Below are 10,633 nucleotides of genomic sequence, written 5' to 3' on the forward strand. Positions count from 1 at the left end.
ACTATTTTGTTCTGTAAGCCTTCATCTTAAGTGAGAAATACAGCACAATTGGAAGAGCGTAGTCAATGTCACTGAACTGTGCATGTAGAAATTTTTGAAATGGTTTATCTTCGGCTATGTATATTTTCACCAAAATAAAGGTTGAGAAGTTAGAGGGTTGACATGTTGTGAGGTTGTTAACGAATGTCATAAAACAATATGTGTACTACTGTTTCATGAGAAACTATTTGTTCTTAAGTATTCTCCTGAGGTACAATAAAAAATTTTTAAAAATTAAAAAAAAAAAGAAATCAAGTTGTCATATTTTTCCTTTAACTCATGTTAACAAAGCATTTTTTAATGTGTCTTACCACAGAGACCGTATCATTCACATCCATGATCTCACAAATGGCCAGAATTTACTAAATCATTTAATATTAGTTTTCCTCTCCTTTTGGAGAAAATGCAGCCTACCCAGCAAGGGATAACTTGGCCATTCAATCATTCATTTATTCCGCAAACTGTTCTTTGAGTGCTTCTGTGTATTAAGCAGCACAGTTGTATGTTATTGTTGTTGTTGCAGCTGCCGTTGAGTTGGCCCTCGACTCATAGCTACCTCATGCAAAATAGAACTAAAGGCTGCCAGTTCCTGTACCTCATGATCTTTGTGGATCAGACTGTTATGATCCATAGGGTTTTCAATGACTGAATTTAGAAGTAGATCACTAGGTTTTTCTTCTTAGCCCATCTTAGTCTGGAAGCTCTGATAAAATCTATTCAATAATAATCATAACAACATGCGAGCCTCCATGGACAGGTGGTGGTTGCACTTGAGGTTCATTGGCCAGGAATTGAAACTGGGCCTCCTACATGGAAGCCAAGAATTCTACCATTGAGCCACCACTGTCCCTCTGTATAATGGATACTGTGAATAAAATGAAAAACATGGTCACCTATTCAGAAAACTCTGTTTCTATTTAGGGTACACATGTAATATATAAAAATGAACATCAAGAATGTGAAATAATGACAAAATTTGATTTGCCCTATTAACAAAATAATGCAAGTTGACATGAAACATAATAAAAAGTGGATCAACTTTAAGTATGGTGGTCAGAAAAAGTCCCCACAAGGATGTTTGAGTCATGAACAATACAGTGTTAGTCATGCCAGAGAGGTGGAAAGAAAAATTGAGGTCATGAGAATAGGAAATGCATATCAATCCTCTGCCTCATGCCCTAGCCTTCAGTTTTAGAAACTGGTAAAACATGCTAATGACAATTAAGTGAGAAAAATGCGGCATTGCATAAGGTTGGATAAATAGGCAAGGGACCCGTCAGTAGGACTTCTTAAACTGTGATAAGAATTTTAGATGCTAATCTACATGCTTCAGAAAACAATTGAAGAACTTTAGTTGCATGCTTTGACTTGCATTTCCAACATAATATATAGGCTGCTAGGTAAATAATGAATTTGTGCTGGGCAAGAAGGAGGTAGGAAATCAATTATTAGTTGAAAATTTTTGGCTTGCGTTGGGATGGTGATGATAGATATGGAGAAGGAGGACTCTAGATTTTGTCCTTAGCAACAAGATGAATGGTTATGCTATTTCCTAAAGAAATACCTAGGTAACAATTATATGGAGGGGAAAATCATTACTTCCATTTTTCATATGTAAAATTTGAGATAATTGTTGTTGTTATTGTTAGGTGCCTTCAGTCAGTTCTGAATCATAGTGAACCTGTGTACAACAGAACAAAACACTGCCCAGCACTGCATCATTCTCACAATGGTTCTTATGCTTGAGCCCATTGTTGGAGCCACTGTGTCAATCCATCTTGTTGAGGGTCTTCCTGTTTTTTGCTGACCTTCTACTTTACCAAGCACGATGTCCTTTTCCAGGGACTGATCCCTCCTGATAACATGTCCAAATTATGTAAGATGTAGTCTCACCATCGTTGCTTCTAAAGAGGATTCTGGCTGTACTTCTTCTAAGACAGATTTGTTTGTGCTTTTGGCAGTCCATGGTTATATTCAATATTCTTGCCAACACCATAATTCAAAGACATCAATTCTTCTTCGGTCTTCCTTATTCATTGCCCAACTTTCACATGAATATGAGGCTATTGAAAACACCATGGTTTGGGTCAGGCCCACCTTAGTCCTTAAAGTGACATCTTTGCTTTTTAACACTTTAAAGAGATCTTTTGCAACAGATTTGCCCAATGTAATGCATCATTTGATTTCTTTACTGTTGTTTCGGTGGGTGTTGATTGTGGATCCAAGTAAAATGAAATCTTTTACAACTTTGATCTTTTCTCTATTTATCATGATGTTGCTTATTGGTCCATTTGAGAGGATTTTTGTTTTCTTCATGTCAAGGCGTAATCCATACTGAAGGCTGTGGTCTTTGATCTTCATCAGTCAGTGCTTCAAGTCCTCTTCATATTCGGCAAGCAAGGCGGTGTCATCTGCATATCGCAGGTTGTTAATGAGTCTTCCATCAATCCTGATGCCCTGTTCTTCTTTATATAGTCCAGCTTATTGGATTATTTGCTCAGCATATAGGTTGAATAAGTATGGTGAAAAGATACAAACCTGATGCACACCTTTCCTGATTTTAAACCACTCATTATGCCTTTGTTCTGTTCTAATGACTGCCTCTTGATCTATGTACAGGTTCCTCACAAGCATAATTAAGTGTTCTAGAATTCCCATTCTTTGCAATGTTATTGATAATTTGTTATCATCCACACATAGTCAATAAAACACAGGTAAACATATTTCTGGTGTTCTCTGCTTTCAGTCATGATCCATCTAAGATCAGCAATGACATCCCTTGTTTCAAGTCCTCTTGTGAATCCGGTTTGAATTTCTGGAAGTTCCCTGTGGATGTACTGTTGTAATCACTTTTGATTGATCTACAACAAAATTTTACTTTTGTGTTATATTAATGATATTTTTATATAGATAATTTCCACATTCTGTTGGATCACCTTTCTTTGCAATAGGTACAAGTACAGATCTCTTTCAGCAGGCTGATCAGGTAGCTGTCTTCCAAATTTCTTGGCACAGACGAGTGAGTGCTTCCAGTGCTGCATCCATTTGTTGAAACATTTCAGTTGGTATTCCGTCAGTTCCTGGAGTCTTATTTTTCACCAGTGCTTTCAGTGCGACTCGGACCTCTTCCTCCAGTTATATCAGTTCTTGATCATATGCTACCTTCTGAAGTGGTTGAACGTTGACCAGTTGACCACTGTGTGTTCCTTCCATCTTTTTTTGATGCTTCCCTCATTGTTTAGTATTTTGCCCATAGAATCCTTCAGTATTGCAACTCGAGGCTTGATTTTTTTCTCCAGTTCTTTCAGCTTGAGAAATGCTGAGTATGTTCTTCCCTTTTGGTTTTCTATCTCCAGGTTATTGCACATTTAATTATAATACTTTGAGATAAATAAGAAATATTTAAGCAAATTTGTCAAGAAAGCTGTTGAAGATATGTGTCTGAAGCTCAGATGTGACTAAAAACATGAAGTTTGGAATTGTTGACAGATAGGTGATTTTTAAATCCACTTAGAAGAAGCACAAAGAGAAGAGAGACAAGGACCACTCCATGAGGAACTTAAAGATTTAGATGTCGGGTACAAATGAGCCCTCAAGTAAGGAGGCTGCGAAGAAGTAGTCAGTAAGAGAAGAGAAACATCAGGAGACTGTCATACTATGAGATAGAGGAAGTACTAAAAACAGTCAAATAAACAAACAAAAACTCAATGTATGAGCAAACACCAATAATGAGAAGTTTTCATTTCCATAAAGATATTCTCAATAAATATTAATAGACAGTTATGAATAAGATTTAAGGTAAGACCTGAATGTTTCTGAAATCAAATATTGTTTATTTTGGTGAAGGCCTCATGTGCACTTGAAATGAAAGTGTATTCTGCTGTTGGGTCGAATTTTGCAATGGTCAATTAGCTCAAGTTTGTTATGTATATAAATGATCACTAAATTGACAATGCATGACTTCAAGATAAAGTCTGTCATTTACTAATCTTACAGTGAATTCACTCTACTTCTTAGAACTTCATTTTCACTTCTTTAAAATTGAGGATGATAACAATCTGATTTCAGAATTTTGTGAGACTTGTTGTTGTTTAAAATACACCTAGGTGACTCTATGGCATTACACAGATGAAAACACTTACTATGAATTCTAAACTAATATAACTGAGTATCCTGTAATCCTAACATAAACCTAAACATAATGATTTCCACATTAACATTCCTGTTGTTTAATCTGGTTGGATCTGTGGAACTGACAAATGTACCTATCTATACTTCCTTTTACCTAAATTTGGAATGGATTTGACTTCAAAGGAACTACTCATCCTTAATGCTCTTATTTCACCTTGATAATGGTGGTTTAAGTTTTAAGGTAAGTTCACACATAAAATAATCCAATGCTTTTAGAAATCACGTCCATATCTGTATCTTGCAATGTCCTCTAGGCATCCTTGTTGTGAAGAGGTGGCATGGTATAATGGAAAGAACACTAGGGGAAGACTCAGAAGACTGCTTTAAGTTTTAGATCTTTCACTGATTAGTGTGTGAGCTTTGAGGAATACTTACAGGGTTGAGCATTATGAAGAGCATCATCGATAAAGCCATTGCATACATGAATCCAGCTCTATTCCATAAAGCATGCCTAACTTAAGCAAGTTATTCATTTTATTTGAAATTCTGCTTTCTCCTGCAAATTGCTGGGTAGTAATCATGAAATCATTGACTATGATAACATATATAACATAATAAATACAGTGTGTGGCAAGTACTAGTTATGTTGATCTTAGTTTTCCTTTCTCCCTCCATCCTTCCCTATGTTCTTTCCTTCCTTCTTCTCTTTGCTGCTATTTGTAAAATGAGAATATTGAACTGTCTGATCTCTAAAGTTCTTTCCAGCTCGAGGGCTCTTTGATAAGTTATAGAGACTTCAGCACTCTGAGCATCTCTGAGAATTTACACAGTCATGTCATGGGTGGTGCCTTTATTCTCTGCATGAGAATATAAGAGTTTCTGCCTTGGTATCAGAAGCACCTTAAAGAGCTAAAATAATGAACTTCTGAATTTGGCTCCTTTCCCATACCTAGAACATATCAAAATTACTGAGATGAACAGTTTTGGTCAGATTCCCAGATACGAAACCCTGATTCAAAGAGGTCAAAAGAAATTAGGGAAGTCTAATATTATAACAACAAAACCCTTCTCTAAGACTTTCTATATTTCTCTCTGGTAAGGTTACAAGCAGGAAATAGGTAGTTAACAAATCAAACTGAAGAATAGCAGTATTCCTATTATTATTTCTACCAATTATAATTGTCAAAATGCATGAAATGCAAAGCAAAATCTCTTTCTAAATCTCTGTCCAACATAATGCCAGATTTTCTCAATGTAAAATATCCCACAAATATATGAGCTAATTATCAGAAGTCATATGAACCCTTTCATACCAATAGGGTAGTATTCTTAATACATTCAATATCAGAGAATCATAGGACTAAAGGGGCCATTAGCTTCTAGGATAGGAAAGCCTATAACATAGTTATCATAAAATGAGTTTTATGGTTTAAGTGCCTGAGTTCAAAATCCAGTTTAATTACTTACAGACAATGTCAGCTTGCTAAGCCATTTGCCCATCCATGCCCCAGTTACACCTATTATAAAGTGAAAAAAAATTGTATTACATAATTTTGTAATGAGGAATAAATAGGATCACATATAAATAAAGAAAGCACTTAGAATAAAATTATGTTGGGAGTAAATGTTTGATAAAGACTTTTTTTTTTTTTTTTTAATGAAATTACTGACTATTTGACTGATTGGAAAATGGAACCACAGAGAGGGTAGGGTGACTTGCTCAAGGATGGACAGTTTGTAAATGGTTATTTAAGTACAGAAACCACATTTCAGGACCCTTTACCTCCAATTAACTAGACTGAGGAACACTGAATGGATCTTTGCCATTATTAACAGCATTAGGATAGAGTTTTTTGAGTATTTTTCTCATCTTTGCCTTTGCAAACAATATACAGGTCAATTATTTGTATTTGCATTGTCTCTACTGACTATCAGGAGAAAATTGTTTTGAGGATTTTCATTATATGTTGTAGATTTTTGTGTGTCCATCTATACTCTCTTAATCTTTCATTTTCACAAGATATGACAAGGAATAGGGAAAATGACTACAACCAGATAATGGGTTAATTTTACTAGCAAATTAGCAAGTACAAATGATATCATCTTTGATGCAGCAGATCTTTTTAAGTGTTCCACATATTAAAGTTTAAATAGCTGCTTATTGAAAAATATGAGAAATTAAGTTATAGATTACAGAATTAAATTACAATTTTTGCTTAGACAATACAGTTTGGGCAAGTATATTATATCTCAAAATGTGACCTGTAAGTCATTAGGATCAGAATATTTTTAGGTGTTCAGTAAAATGTTTTTTGCTAAACATTATCTTATACATCCTAAATCAGAATATTTAAGTCAGGATCTATTACCACTCTTGTGAGTCAATTCCAAGTTATTCCCATATCTACAAATATTTGAATTCCTCTGGTCTAAGGTCCCTGATAAAGTTCAAAAACCACAGCCTTCATTCAGTATGGATTACACCTCAACATAAAGAAAACAAAAATCCCCACAACTAGACTAATACGTAACAGCATAATAAATGGAGAAAAGATTGAAGTTGTCAAGGATTTCGTTTTACTTGGATCCACAGTCAACATCCATGGAAGCAGCAGTCAAGAAATTAAAAGATGCATTGCACTGGGCAAATCTGCTGGAAAAGACCTCTTTAAAATGTTGAGAAGCAAAGCTGACACCTTGAAGACTAAGGTGCACCGGAACCAAGCCATGGTGTTTTCAATTGCCTCATATGCATGTGAAAGCTGGATGATGAATAAGAAAGACTGAAGAATTGATACCTTTGAATTGTGGTGTTGGTGAAGAATACTGAATATACCATGGATGGCCAAAAGAATGAAGAAATCTGTCTTGGAAGAAGTACAACCAGAATGCTCCTTGGAAGCAAGGATGAAGAGACTTTGTCTCATGTACTTTGGACATGTTATCAGGAGGGACCACTCCCTGGAGAAGGACATCATGTTTGGTAAAGTAGAAGATCAGTGAAAAAGAGGAAGATCCTCAACAAGATGGACTGACACAGTGGCTGCAACAATGGGCTCAAGCATACCAACAATTGTGAGGCTGGCACAGGACAGGGCAGTGTTTAGTTCTGGAGTATGCAGGGTCACTATGAGTTAGAACTGGCTCGACGGCACCTAACAACAACAACAACAACAACGAGATCCCTCGTGGCACAACCAGCAAACGATGTATGGTGGTTCAAACCCACCCAGAGTCACACTGAAAGAAAAGGCCTGGTGATCTGCTTCTGTGAATATTTAACCCATTCCTCATTTATTGACATGGTTAGGTTCCAAAGACTAGGTCATCATGCAAAAATTGGCATTGTGTGAAAATGGAAGTTGACCACATCAGATCACAGAATGGAGAATGAAGACATCATTACATAACTGCCAAATTACATCATTACGTAACTGTGAAACCACTGAGAATCATGCCCCAAGGAAGTTGGCATATAACTTTAACCATCAGTCTCACAGCTTGACGTTCGTTACTGCCAGACATATGTCGTTAATGTGCAAAATAGTTGGATAGTAGATTTTTTACTATTGTTGTAAATGTGAAATGTCTGATAACGAGCTGGTAGATAAGTGAGGAGTATGAGTGTAGCCAAGAAAACCCTATGTAGAAATTCTACTCTGTAACTCATGCTGTCACCATGAGCTGGAGTCAGCTGAACAGCACAAAACAACAAAAATGTTTGACAAAGCAACATTTCGTTCAGTTATACACAAGATCACCGTGAGCTGGAGCTGACTTAATTATAGCTAACATCAACAATGCTTAAATACAAGGACATTGGTTAGATATCAGTTTTAATTCTGGTACTATCACATTATACTTGCAAAATGTTGAGAAAGTTCATCTCTTTTCTACTCAGTTTTCTCATCTTTGAAAAAGAGAATGTGAGAAACTACCTCATGAGATTATGTATATAACAAATTTGGTACTTCACAGGAAACACAATATAGAATTTGAAGAGTCTCTCTCAGGAGATTTGGTGATGTCTTCACTTTTATTTGCAAACCAATGAGTTAGATTGTGATAATCCCAAATTCAGTAACTGATTTGTACCTCTTTCTACCTGCAGTGTCTACGAAAAGGAATACATTCAGAAGAGGACTGTTGATAATACAGATTGTTGTTGTTGTTGTTAGGTACCATCAAATCTGTTCCAACTCATACTCTATGTACAACAGAAACACTGCCTGGGCTTGTGTCATCTTCACAATCGTTGCTATGTTGGAACCCATTATTGTAGCCGCTGTGTCAGTCCATCTCAGTGAGGGACTTCCTCTTTTTCACTGACCCTCTATTATACCAAGCATAATGTCCTTCTCCAGGGACTGATCCCTCCCGATAACTTGCCCAAAGTATGTGAGACAAAGTCTCGCCTTCCTTGCTTTTAATGAGTAGTATGGCTGCTCTTCTTCCAAGACAGATTTGATTGTAGAACCAAGCGAAAAGAAATCCTTGACAACTTCAATCTTTTCTCATTTATCATGTTGTTGCTTATCGAGTTGTCAGGATTTTTGTTTTCTTATGTTGAGGTGTAATCCATACTGAAGGCTGCAGTCTTTGATCTTCATCAATAAGTGCTTCAAGTTCTCTTCACTTTCAGCTAGCTAGGTTGTGTCATCTGCATAAAGCAGGTTGTTAATGAGTTTTCCTCCAATCCTGATGTCCCATTCTTCTTCATACAGTCCAGCTTCTCAGATTATTTGCTCAGCATACAGATTGAATAAAGATGGTGAAAAGATACAATCCTGACGCATACCTTTCCTAACTTTAAACCACGCACCATCCCCTTGTTCTGGTTGAATGATTGTCTCTGGGTCTAAGTTCCTCATGAGCACAATTAAGTCTTCTGGAATTCCCATTCTTCGCAATGTTATCCATTATTTGTTATGATCCACACAGACAAATGTCTTTGCAGAGTCAATAAAACACAGGTAAATATCTTTCTGGTATTCTCTGCTTTCAGCCGTGATCCATCTGTCACTGACAATGATATCCCTCATTCAACATCCTCATCTGAATCCAGCTTGAATTTCTGGCAGTTCACTGCCAATGTACTGCTGCAACTGCTTTTGTATGATTTTCAGCAAAATTTTACTTGCATGTGATATTAATGATATTGTTCAATAATTTTCACATTCTGTTGGATCACCTTTCTTTGGAATGGGTACAAATATGGATCTCTTCCAGTTGGTTGGCCAGGTAGCTGTCTCCCAAAATTCTTGGCATAGATGAGTGAGTGCTTCCAGTGCTTCATCTGTTTGTTGTAACATCTCAGTTGGTATTCCATCAATATCTGAAACCTTGTTTTTCACCACTGTTTTCAGTGCAGCTTGGACCTCTTCCTTCAGTACCATAGGTTCTTGATCATGTGCTACCTCCTGAAAATGGTTGAACATCAACCAATTCTTTTTGGTACAGTGACTCTGTGTTTCTTCCATCTTTTTTTGATGCTTCCTGGGTTGTTTAATATTTTCCCCATAGAATCCTTCAATATTGCAACTCAAGGCTTGTATTTTTTCTTCAGTTCTTTCAGCTTGAGAAATGCCAAGTATGTTCCCTTTTGGTTTTCTAACTCCAGCTCTTTGCACATGTCATTATAACACTTTACTTTGTCTTCCTGAGCTGCCTTTTGAAATCTTCTGTTCAGTTCTTTTACTTCATCATTTCTTCCTTTCACTTTAGCTATTCTATTTTCAATACTAAGTTTCAGAGTCTCTTCTGACAGCATTTTGGTCTTTTCTTTCTTTCCTGTCTTTTTATTGACCTCTTGCTTTCTTCATCTATGATGTCCGTGATGTCATTCCACCACTTGTCTTGTCTTTAGTCATTAGTGTTCAATGAGTCAAATCTTCTTGAAATGGTGTCTAAACTCAGATGGGATATTCTCAAGGTCATACTTTGGCTCTCTTGGACTTGTTCTAATTTTCTTCAGTTTCAATTTAAACTTGCATATGAGCCATTGATCGTCTGTTCTGTAGTTGGCCCCTGGCCTGTTCTGACTGATGATAATGAGCTTTTCCATGGTCACTTTCCACAGTTATAGTCAGTTTGATTCCTGTGCACTCCATCTGGTCAGGTCTGTGTGTATAGTATTTAGTGTATAGTCACTGTTTATGTTGTTGAAAAAGGTATTTGCAGTGAAGATGTCATTGGTCTTACAAAATTCTGTCATGCAATCTCTAGCATCATTTCTATCACCAAGGCCATATTTTCCAACTGTCAGTCCCTCTTCTTTGTTTCCAACTTTTTCATTCCAATCATCAGTAATTATTAATGCATCCTGATTGCATGTTAGATCAATTTCAGACTGCAGAAGCTGGTAAAAATCTTTAATTTCTTCCTCTTTGGCCTTAGTGGTTGGTTCATAAATTTGAATAATAATCATATTAACTGGTCTTCCTTGTTGGCGTATGGATATTAA

The sequence above is a fragment of the Trichechus manatus genome, unplaced genomic scaffold (genome assembly GCF_000243295.1).
Source record: "Trichechus manatus latirostris isolate Lorelei unplaced genomic scaffold, TriManLat1.0 scaffold00034, whole genome shotgun sequence".
Classification (NCBI taxonomy): domain Eukaryota; kingdom Metazoa; phylum Chordata; class Mammalia; order Sirenia; family Trichechidae; genus Trichechus; species Trichechus manatus.